The sequence below is a fragment of the Amblyraja radiata genome, chromosome 6 (genome assembly GCF_010909765.2).
Source record: "Amblyraja radiata isolate CabotCenter1 chromosome 6, sAmbRad1.1.pri, whole genome shotgun sequence".
In the NCBI taxonomy this organism is placed as follows: domain Eukaryota; kingdom Metazoa; phylum Chordata; class Chondrichthyes; order Rajiformes; family Rajidae; genus Amblyraja; species Amblyraja radiata.
Window position 1 is genome coordinate 39,205,015 of NC_045961.1, and position 9,977 is coordinate 39,214,991.

Below are 9,977 nucleotides of genomic sequence, written 5' to 3' on the forward strand. Positions count from 1 at the left end.
ATCAGTTTCTTTCTTCATATCCCCTTTTAAATGGAAAATTCACTTGCCCCCTGGTTGAGAAAATCATGTCTTGCATGCACATTTAAATTACTCTAATCTGCAATCTTCCAGGATGTGAGTTAAGCATCAAAAGTGATCTCATTGGTCACAATGCCTCATTGACTTTCTTTTATTGAACCTGTTAACTGCTTGACTGCATATTGTATTGCTGCCAATAAACTGGAAAGAGTGCCGAAAAGCATACATATATTGCCAAAACTTAAGGGACTTAGTTGCAGGAAGAAGTTAGGCAGGCTGGAACTTGGGGTGTAGAAGATCAAAGGGTGATCTTATTGGCATATATAAAATCATAAGGGGCACCGAGGATGAAAACTAGACGGCATGCATTTAAAGTGAGAGGGGAAAGATTTCACAGGAACCTGAGGGGTAACTTCTTCATACGGAGGGAAATACATAAATCGAACAAACTGCTAGAGGAAGTTGCTGAGCCAGATGCAGGAACATTTAAAGACATTTGGACACACGTGAATAGTAAAGGTTTAGAGGGATATGGGTCAAATGGACAAACGGGACTAGCTTAGATGGGCATCTTAGTCAGCATAGACAAGTTGGGCTGATGGGCCTGTTTCAGTGCTCTATGGCTCTTTGCACACATAACAATCTGCTAGGAATCATTCCCTCACACTAAACAACTTTAACAAAAGTGCCTTTTTCTTTTACACAACCATGTACACCTGAACTTTCCTGCTCCATTTCTGCCCATACTTTCACCCTTTTCACTTTATCCCGCCACTGTCATATCACTGAAAGGTCATCATCCAGGCAAATTGGAGTAGTTGGCAATCAAGACAAGACAAGAGACAAGAGACATTTATTGTCACATGCACCAATTGGTACAATGAAATTCGTGGTCACCATACAGCCATACGAATAAAATAAAGAACACAGAACACGATAGTCTATAACATAAACATCCCCACACAGCGGTATCAAAGTTTCCCACTGTGAGGAAAGGCATCAAAGTTCAGTCATCCTCCTCTTTGATGTTCACCCGTGGTCGGGGCCTCCCGAGCCCTCCGCAGTCGCCGCTATGGGCGGCCCGATGTTCAGGCCCTCTCGCCGGGGTGATGGAACTCCGACGTCGGAAAGGAACATCCTCAGCGGCTTGGACTTCCAAATCAGCCACTTACTACCGGAGACCGCGGCTCCCGAAGTCCACAGGCTGAGCTGGGCAGAGATTCAATGCTGGCGACCCCCGGCAAAGGATCCCAAGACTCCGCGATGTTGGTCAGCGCCGCCCGCGGCTGGGAGCTCTGCAACCACAGCTCCGCGATGTATCCAGCGCTGCGCCGCTGCTGAAGCTCTGGTCCGGTCACCGGCAGGAAAGGCCGCGCCAATCCAGTTGGTAGGCCGCGAGGAGGGGGGCGAGGACGGGACACGGAGAATAGTCGCATCCTCGCCAGGAAGTGACTGGGAAACTGTAGGCAGAGGCTGCCATCATGCCGCGCCCCTAGTGGCCTTTCACACAGCATTCTGAAAGCAACATTTCTGCAAGGCTTCTATTCTTGAAAACACAACTTTCCAAGTTTAATTTTTTAATATTAAAACTGAAAAAAAATCAAGCCTTACATGAAGGCATGCAAACCTCATGTTGATTAGTGAAGACGACTAAATTAGGACAAGATAGCAGAGTTTTGAATTCCCTCAGATTTTGGAGAATCGACATTTGCACAACTTTGTAAGTCCATTGGCATAATAACACTACAAGCTACTACACATAATACTTCCAACTCAGCAGAATGTTCCAAGATGCCTCACACCGGCAACAGACAAAATGCACATCTGAACAAATGATCAAAAATGTGGTCAAAACGTCAGACCCCAATTACCTTTGCAAAAATCACACATTATAAAGCCTAATTGCAATATTTATGAAAACAAAGGGGAGCTTAATATATCAATTTAATCAAATCACAATATTACAATGTCTTATCATATAATATATAAAACTCTCGCCCCAGATTCCAAAACGGAACTCCGTCCGTCCGGCACCCTGGCCCACTCCCTTTGCTGGCGCGCTCCCTGTGATTCTCCGCAACTCCGAAACCGGACGCAGTACCGCCCGCGTCTTTTCGACTTCGGAAGAGATTTCGCTTTTCTTTCTAAGTATGCGCTTCTCATTCCATTCCGTCGTGTTTAAGCGCACGTTTTAAATCAAAACCTTACCCACCCCCCCCCCCCCCCCCCCCCCCCCAAAAATCTCAAAACTAAACTGGCTTCTCACCCACACAAGCCTCACCAGCACCAGCCCCTGCTGAACATTCCATCGTGTGATGTCACAATGCCCAATGCTCACAGATGCCCAATCGGAATGGAGCCATTTACATATGCCAAAGCAGGAGCCCCAGCCAATGGTGAACGTTCCATCGTGTGATGTCACAATGCCCAGTGCTCATAGACATCGTTGCCATAGTGACAGTACAGAGAGTCAGATGAGGGCCGAGGAGCCTTCAAAACAACATGAGATGTTCCCATATTGTGTGTGTGAAAATATTTTCACCCCTGAACCTCGATAAGAACACCACCTGCACATCTTAATTAAATTAGAGAAAAACGGAAAAGAGGTCGGGCATTTACACTTTTAAGGCTCTGTGTGTGTCGAAGCTTCGTGTGTGTGATGCCGCACCGCGAACCCCCCCACCACCCCCCCCACGCGTTGCCGAGACGGACCCGACTTCGACGACTTCAAGATACGCTATTTTAAGACGGCAGGGACCCGACTTCGACGACCATATCTCCCCTGGGGGCTACAGGTAGGGAACGGTCTTTATGCGCTTTTCCAACTCTGTGTGTGGGGGTGGTTAGTGTGTGTGAGGCCCCCCCCCCCCCCCCCCCATTGGGGGCTATTGGGGGCCGCAGGACCGCCCACGTCTTTTCCACTTCGTCAGAGATTTCGCTTTTCTTTCTAAGTATGCGCTTCTCATTTCATTCCGTCGTGTTTAAGCGCACGTTTTTAATCAAATCCTTCCCCCCCCCCCCCCAATATTTCAAAACTAAACTGGATTCTCACCCATAGATTCAGCCCCAGCCCCTGCTGAACGTTCCATCGTGTGATGTCACAATGCCCAATGCTCAAAGTCATCGTTGCCATAGTGACAGTACAGAGAAGGTTCACCAGGCTGATTCCTGGAAATGTCAGAACTTTCATATGAAGAAAGACTGGATAGACTCGCCTTGTACTCGCTAGATTTTAGAAGATTGAGGGGGTATCTTATAGAAACGTTTAAAATTCTTAAGGGGTTGGACAGGCTAGATGCAGGATGATTGTTCCGGATGTTGGTGAAGACCAGAACAAGGGGTCAAAGTTTAAGGATAAGGGGTAAAGCAGATTCGCCGACATCTTTTCCATTTCGGTAGAGATTTCACTTTTCTTTCAAAGTATCCGCTCCTCATTACATTTTGTCGTGTTTAAGTACACGTTTTTAATCAAATCCTTCCCCCCCCCCCCCCCAATATTTCAAAACTAAACTGGCTTCACACCCACAGAAGCTTCACCAGCCCCAGCACCTGCTGAACGTTCCATCATGTGATGTCACAATGCCCAATCTTCACATACGCAAAAGTGTAATGCCTTCTCCCCCCCCCCCAGTTTTTCAAATACAAACTGGCTTCTCCCCCATACAAGCAGCCATTTCGGTAGACATTTCACTTTCCCTTCCAGCTATCCACTCCTCATTACATTTCGTTATGTTTATGTCCATTTTTTTCATTAAAACCATCTCCTCGCCCCCCCCCCCCCTCACTCATTTTGTCGCCTCCTGCTGGCCAGCGACCATAACGGCTGCTGGCGCCCGCAGCACAACTTCAAGCGACGCCATTTAAAAACGGCCTTTCGGTGACGGCTCTACTTCGAGGACCACGTCTCCCGTGGGGGATACGGGTAGGCAACGGCTGTGTTGGGGCATTACACTTTTAAGGCTCTGTGTGTGGGGATGCTTCGTGTGTGTGATGCCGCCCCGCCACACCCCCCCCCCCCCGCGTTGCCGAGACGGACCCGACTTCGACGACTTCAAAATACGCTATTTTAAGACGGCCGGAACCCGACTTCGACGACCACGTCTCCCCTGGGGGCTACAGGTAGGGAACGGTCTTTTTACACTTTTCCAACTCTGTGTGTGGGGGTGGTTAGTGTGTGTGATGCCTCCCCCCACCCCCCCCCAGTGGGGGCTACGGGTAGGGAACGGCTGCGTTGGGGGATCAGACCCAACGGGTTTGCCATTGGTCGTCGTGTTTAAGTGCACGTTTTTAATCAAATCCTAACCCACCCCCCCCCCAATATTTCAAAAATAAACTGGCTTCTCACCCATAGAATCAGCACCAGCCCCTGGTGAACGTTCCATCGTGTGATGTCACAATGCCCAATGCTCAAATACATTGTTGCCATAGAGGGAGTACAGAGAAGGTTCACCAGGCTGATTCCTGGGATGTCAGGACTTTCATATGACGAAAGACTGGATAGACTCGGCTTGTACATGCTAGAATTTAGAAGATTGAGGGGGTATCCTATAGAAACTTACAAAATTCTTAAGGGGTTGGACAGGCTAGATGCAGGAAGATTGTTCCAGATGTTGGGGAAGTCCAGAACAAGGGGTCACAGTTTAAGGATAAGGGGTAAATCTTTTAGGACAGAGATGAGAAAAACATTTTTCACACAGAGAGTGGTGAATCTCTGGAATTCACTGGCACAGAAGGTAGTTGAGGCCTGTTCATTGGCTGTATTTAAGAGGGAGTTAGATGTGGTCCTTGTGGCTAAAGGGATCAGGGGGTATGGAGAGAAGGCAGGTACAGGATACTGAGTTGGATGATCAGCCACGATCATATTGAATGGTGGTGCAGGCTCGAAGGGCCGAATGGCCTACTCCTGCGCTTAATTTCAATGGTTCTATGTTTCCCTCTCCGCACCCCTCTCCCACCCATCCCTCTCTCCCCCACCCCCCTTCCCTCTCTACGCCACCCCCTTCCTCCTACCCCTCTGTCCCTCTTCCATCACTCCCCCTACCCCTCTCCACCTCCCTCCCACTCTTTCCCCTCCCTCCCCCACCCCTCTCCCCCTCCCTCCCTCCTCCCCTACCTCCCCATCCTCCCCCTCCACCACATCTCTCTCCCCATCCCCCTCTCTCACCCCCTACCCCGCTCTCCTTTCCCTCCCAAATCTGTCCCATTTCCTCCACCTCCTCTCCCCTCCCTCCCCTCTTCACATCCCCCCTCCCTCCCCCCCCCTGTGTGTTTGGGGGTTGGTTAATATGAGTTTGATGCCGCCGCCCCCCCCCCCCCCCCCCCCCTGCAAAACGCCGTTGGGGAAACAGACCCAACGGGTCTGCACTTGGTCTAGTAACTATTAAAACTCTGGTCTTGGATGTGTGTGTATTTATTTGTGTGTCTGTGTCATGTTCGTCTGCGTTTCACATCTCCTCGAAAACATGACGCGCTAATGGTGCAATGTTTACATATTCCGGTAGAGATTTACGCCATGATGTCAAAAATCGCCTCATCTGAAAATTTGATGCATTATTTCCCAAGTTATTTATGAAAATGTTCAAAAATTTCAAATATCTTGGTAAATAAACGAGATAGTCTCGCTGATGACGTCACAATGGCTTTGCCTGCCTGCCTCTGCTCGCGCTGCGAGTGACGTGACCCCTGTCTGTCTTCTGTACTTCTTGGCTTCTTAACTTTCACTTATTTAAATTTGTCACTTAGCATTTTTAAACTGCTGCTCAGGGCATGCTGCGCGCTCCGCTCCTTGAAGTTCTAGAACATTGCAGCGGCGGCCGTTATCGCCGAGCAGGTGCGGGACAGCGCGATGGGAAGGTGAGGGGGGGATGGAGAGGGAGGTGGGGGGGGGAAGAGAGGGGGGAGAAGAGGGGTGAGGAGAGGGGGAGAGGAGAGGGGGAGAGGGAGGAGAGTGTGGGGGTGAAGGGGCCCTCCCTCTGCTCCCCCTCCCTCTCTGCCCCCCTCCCTCTCTGCCCCCCCTCCCTCTCTGCCAGCCCCCCTTCCTCTCTGTCCCTCTCTGCTCCCCCCCTCTCTGCCTATTGGGACCTATGGGTGAGTGGTGGAGTATTGCGTTCGGGAACCAGCCCTCCCCTGTGTCTCCGCGCCTACCCCCCACCCCTCAATCTCTACCCCCTCACTCTCCCTCTCTACCACTCTCCCTCTCTACCCCCTCCCCCTCCCCCCCCCCTCTAGCCGCGCCTGCGCAGTTGGGGGTTATGCGTGAGTGGATAGGGCGGGGAATGGGGTAAAAGCAGCGAATTAATAATATTAATATAATATCAAGGGGGGGTTAGTGTGTGTGTGATGCCGAAGCCCCCCCCCCCCACACAACTGCGTGTTGAGGGGACGGGACCCAACGGGTCCCCCTTGGTCTAGTACATATATAAAACTCTGTACATCTATATTACTATAGTCTGATCTTGACCGCTTTTGGCCCACTGTGCTGCGATTTCCGAGAGAACGCCGCCATTTACGGCCGTCATTTTTGGCCACCTCGCTCAGAGCCCCCCTCCGCCTTCCGGGACCAGAGGATTTTTCTCATCGATGAAAAATCAGAGAGATATTAATGTTTTTTTTAAATTCCCCATTCTCTCTGCTGCCCCCGCTGGCGGCAGGGGGAGGGACTATAAAACCAGGAAGTATAGTACCTCTCTCAGTCTCTGCCAGACCCAGGAAGCGAGAGGGTCATGGCTCTCTGAGCTGCGAATAACACTGAACGCACGTCTACTCCATGGTGAGTCCCCTCGATGCGGCTGTAAAGTGGCTGCAGCCCAATTGTTTGCCTCGCCTTTTTTAAAAGTTTATGTTCACAAAGTGAATTTTGGTTGCCAGGTGGCTGCAGCCCAATTGTTTGCCTCGCCTTTTTAACAAGTATGTGTTCACAAAATGAATTTTGGTTGTCAGGTGGCTGCAGCTCAATTATTTGCCTTGGCTTGGCTTTTAAAATCATTGCAACAGTTGGATGCCAGCCCAAGAATCCATTTGGCCCACAATGTCTATACTAGCCCTCTGGAAACCAGTGCCTTTGGCCCGCAACACCCATACTAACGCACCAGAATGCGTGCACCCCCCCCCCCCCCCACTGGCAAGCAATATTGGATTTGGTGGTGAGGTGGAATATTGCGTTGGTGACCAGCCCTCCCGTATGATGCTGGGACCCAATGGGTCCCACTTAGTCTAGTATGTATATAAAAAGAAAAAATATTTTCTTTCTTCAAATGAGTAACATGCTTGTTCTGCTCAAGTTAGATAAATACATTTTAATCAAAAGGATTTTAATCAAATTATTTTACATAAATGTGTAATAAATTACGGAATCCTTACAGAAATATCAAGGCTTGGTTCATTGAAAGAACTTCTAAATTACACTCATACATACACTGCTTTTTTCCACTTTTATAATGACCCAATTCTATTTCTGTTCATTTGTTGACAAAGCTTGAATCCACACTTTGAATAATACATCAGAATAATACATCTGGGTAACAGGCACTTTGGTCCACCACATCTGCACTAATACTATATCCTTTTGCATCCCCAGCAACTTTGCACCCTGCACTTTGACTCTCCTGCCACTCACCAACACTCGGGGTAACTTATGGTAGCCAATAAACCTCGTTAACAACCAGCATGTCTTTTGCGCATGGGAGGAAACCCAAGCACTGGAGAAGGGGAGAATCAAAGTAAATCTTGCCAATTCCCCACAGAGAGAACCCAAGGTAAAAGCATGTCTCTGAAGCTGTGGGAGAGAAGTATGAATAGTTATGTTCTATTCCACAGGGTTTCTTTGTTCTACCCGTCTTGACACGTCCCTTCATATTGCTTCTGTAACCTTGAAGCCGAACAAAATTCAGCAGACTGCCCTAACCTGCACCAAGTACCATTAACCCCATGATCTATTTTTGATGACCTACAATGACTCCCATATAAGTAAAGCCTTAATTTAAAATGTATTTCCAAACCCCTCCACAGCCACACCTTTCTCTACCTGAGATTTTATCCAGTGCCAAACACTATCTCCTCTAACTCTGACTTCCAGATCATCCCAATTTATTGAATTTAAGGCAATGCCTTAAACTGTCAAAGTCTTGAGCACCAGAATTTCGAGCCGAAATCCCTCTATATCACTATTTGTTTTTGCCTACTTTAAGATACAGTTCAAAGCTTTTTGCTTAGTGCATCTGGCCAGTTTATCTGATATCCCTTCACAAGTTTTGTTTGATATTGCCCTTCTGAAGCAGATTGGAACAATTGGCTACCAGTTGCTGCTCAGCTATAACGTTGTAGATTCAAGTCTCATTTCAAAAACACGGGTATTTCTGCAAGGTTGATACTCCTTGGATTCTCCGAAGTAAAATGTTTTAAAACAAGACCCCTGCTTATTAGAACGTGAGCGATTTCACGCTATCATTTCAAAGATTAGGGGAGATTGCCAAGCAACATTCAACCAACATTATCTGGCCATGCATTATTTGCTGCTTGTAAGAATTGCCCACGATTTATTTCGGATCGTTGCCTTGCTTCATAAGTATTGTGTATGAAGGGAAAAAAACATCAGAAAGGTCTAAATTGAAGCCCTCCCGTCAAATTATACTGGAAATGAAATCTCCTCGCAGGTGTAATGCGAACCGTTAGGTCTGAAGCTGGGCTGAAGGTGTGACCCCTGAGTCCAGGGGATGATGTCCAGGCCGTGTCCAGGCGATGTCCAGGCGATGTCCAGGCGATGTCCAGGCCGTGTCCAGGCGATGTCCAGGCGATGTCCAGGCCGTGTCCATGCCGTGTCCAGGCGATGTCCAGGCCGTGTCCAGGCGATGCCCGGCCTCCCGTACGGCGCTGCCCCGTGTGAAGGTGGCGGCCGGGGCAACGGCTCCATCCGCAGGAGGGGGTAGCAGAGCAGAGCAGAGCAGAGCAGAGGAGGAGGCGGCGCCCCCACACCCCCTCCCCTCCATCTCTCCCACCGGTACCGGGTCACGGACACCTCCCTCCCTCCCCTCCCCTCTATCCGGTACCGGGCCGCGGACACCACCCCGCCGGCAGCCGGGCGGCTCCGGTAACCGACCGACCGACCGACCGACCGACCCCTCCATCCCTCCCTCCCGCCCCCCGGCTGCAGGGACGAGGAGGCGGCAGCGAGCCTCCATCGCCCCCGGCTGCCTGAGACTCGGGAACCGGAGCGACACCGACCAGAAGCTTCTCCCATTCACCGCCCATTGCCACCTCACCCACCTCGGCGTCGGGCCCAGGGAGCCGCCGTCAGCTCGCAGCCGCCCCGCTCCTCACGTCCGACCCTCCGACATCGAGCCGATCCCAGTGGGCAGCGCCGGCACTGCAGCCCCGTGTACACCCCCCAGCGGCCAGCACCGGCACTGCAGCCCCGTGTACACCCCCCAGCGGCCAGCGCCGGCACTGCAGCCCAGTGTACACCCCCAGCGGCCAGCGCCGGCACTGCAGCCCAGTGTACACCCCCCCAGTGGGCAGCGTCGGCACTGCAGCCCAGTGTACACCCCCCCAATGGGCAGCGCCGGCACTGCAGCCCAGTGTACACCCCCAGCGGCCAGCGCAGGCACTGCAGCCCAGTGTACACCCCCCCAGTGGGCAGCGTCGGCACTGCAGCCCAGTGTACACCCCCCCATGGGCAGCGCCGGCACTGCAGCCCAGTGTACACCCCCCAGCGGCCAGCGCCGGCACTGCAGCCCTGTGTACCCCCCCCAGTGGGCAGCGCCGGCACTGCAGCCCCGTGTACCACCCCCAGTGGCCAGCGCCGGCACTGCAGCCCCGTGTACACCCCCCCAGTGGGCAGCACCGGCACTGCAGCCCAGTGTACACCCCCCAGTGGGCAGCGCCGGCACTGCATCCCAGTGTACACCCCCCAGTGGGCAGCGCCGGCACTGCAGCCCAGTGTGCCCCTCCCCCCCAGTGGGCAG

The 9,977-nt window shown here is 51.4% G+C and overlaps 1 protein-coding gene across 2 annotated transcripts in view; it reads right to left on the reverse strand.

The window, feature by feature from the left end:
* chst10 (carbohydrate sulfotransferase 10) overlaps nucleotides 1-9,389 on the reverse strand; it is a 54,641-nt gene extending 45,252 nt beyond the window's left edge. Inside the window, exon 1 of one of the 2 annotated variants that reach the window (XM_033022569.1) lies at nucleotides 9,280-9,389. The gene's annotated coding sequence lies outside the window, so the exon portion shown is untranslated. Of the gene's footprint in view, nucleotides 1-9,275 lie in introns of both variants that reach the window. The other variant, XM_033022568.1, reaches the window with a different exon arrangement.
* Between the last annotated feature and the right edge of the window lie 588 nt (nucleotides 9,390-9,977).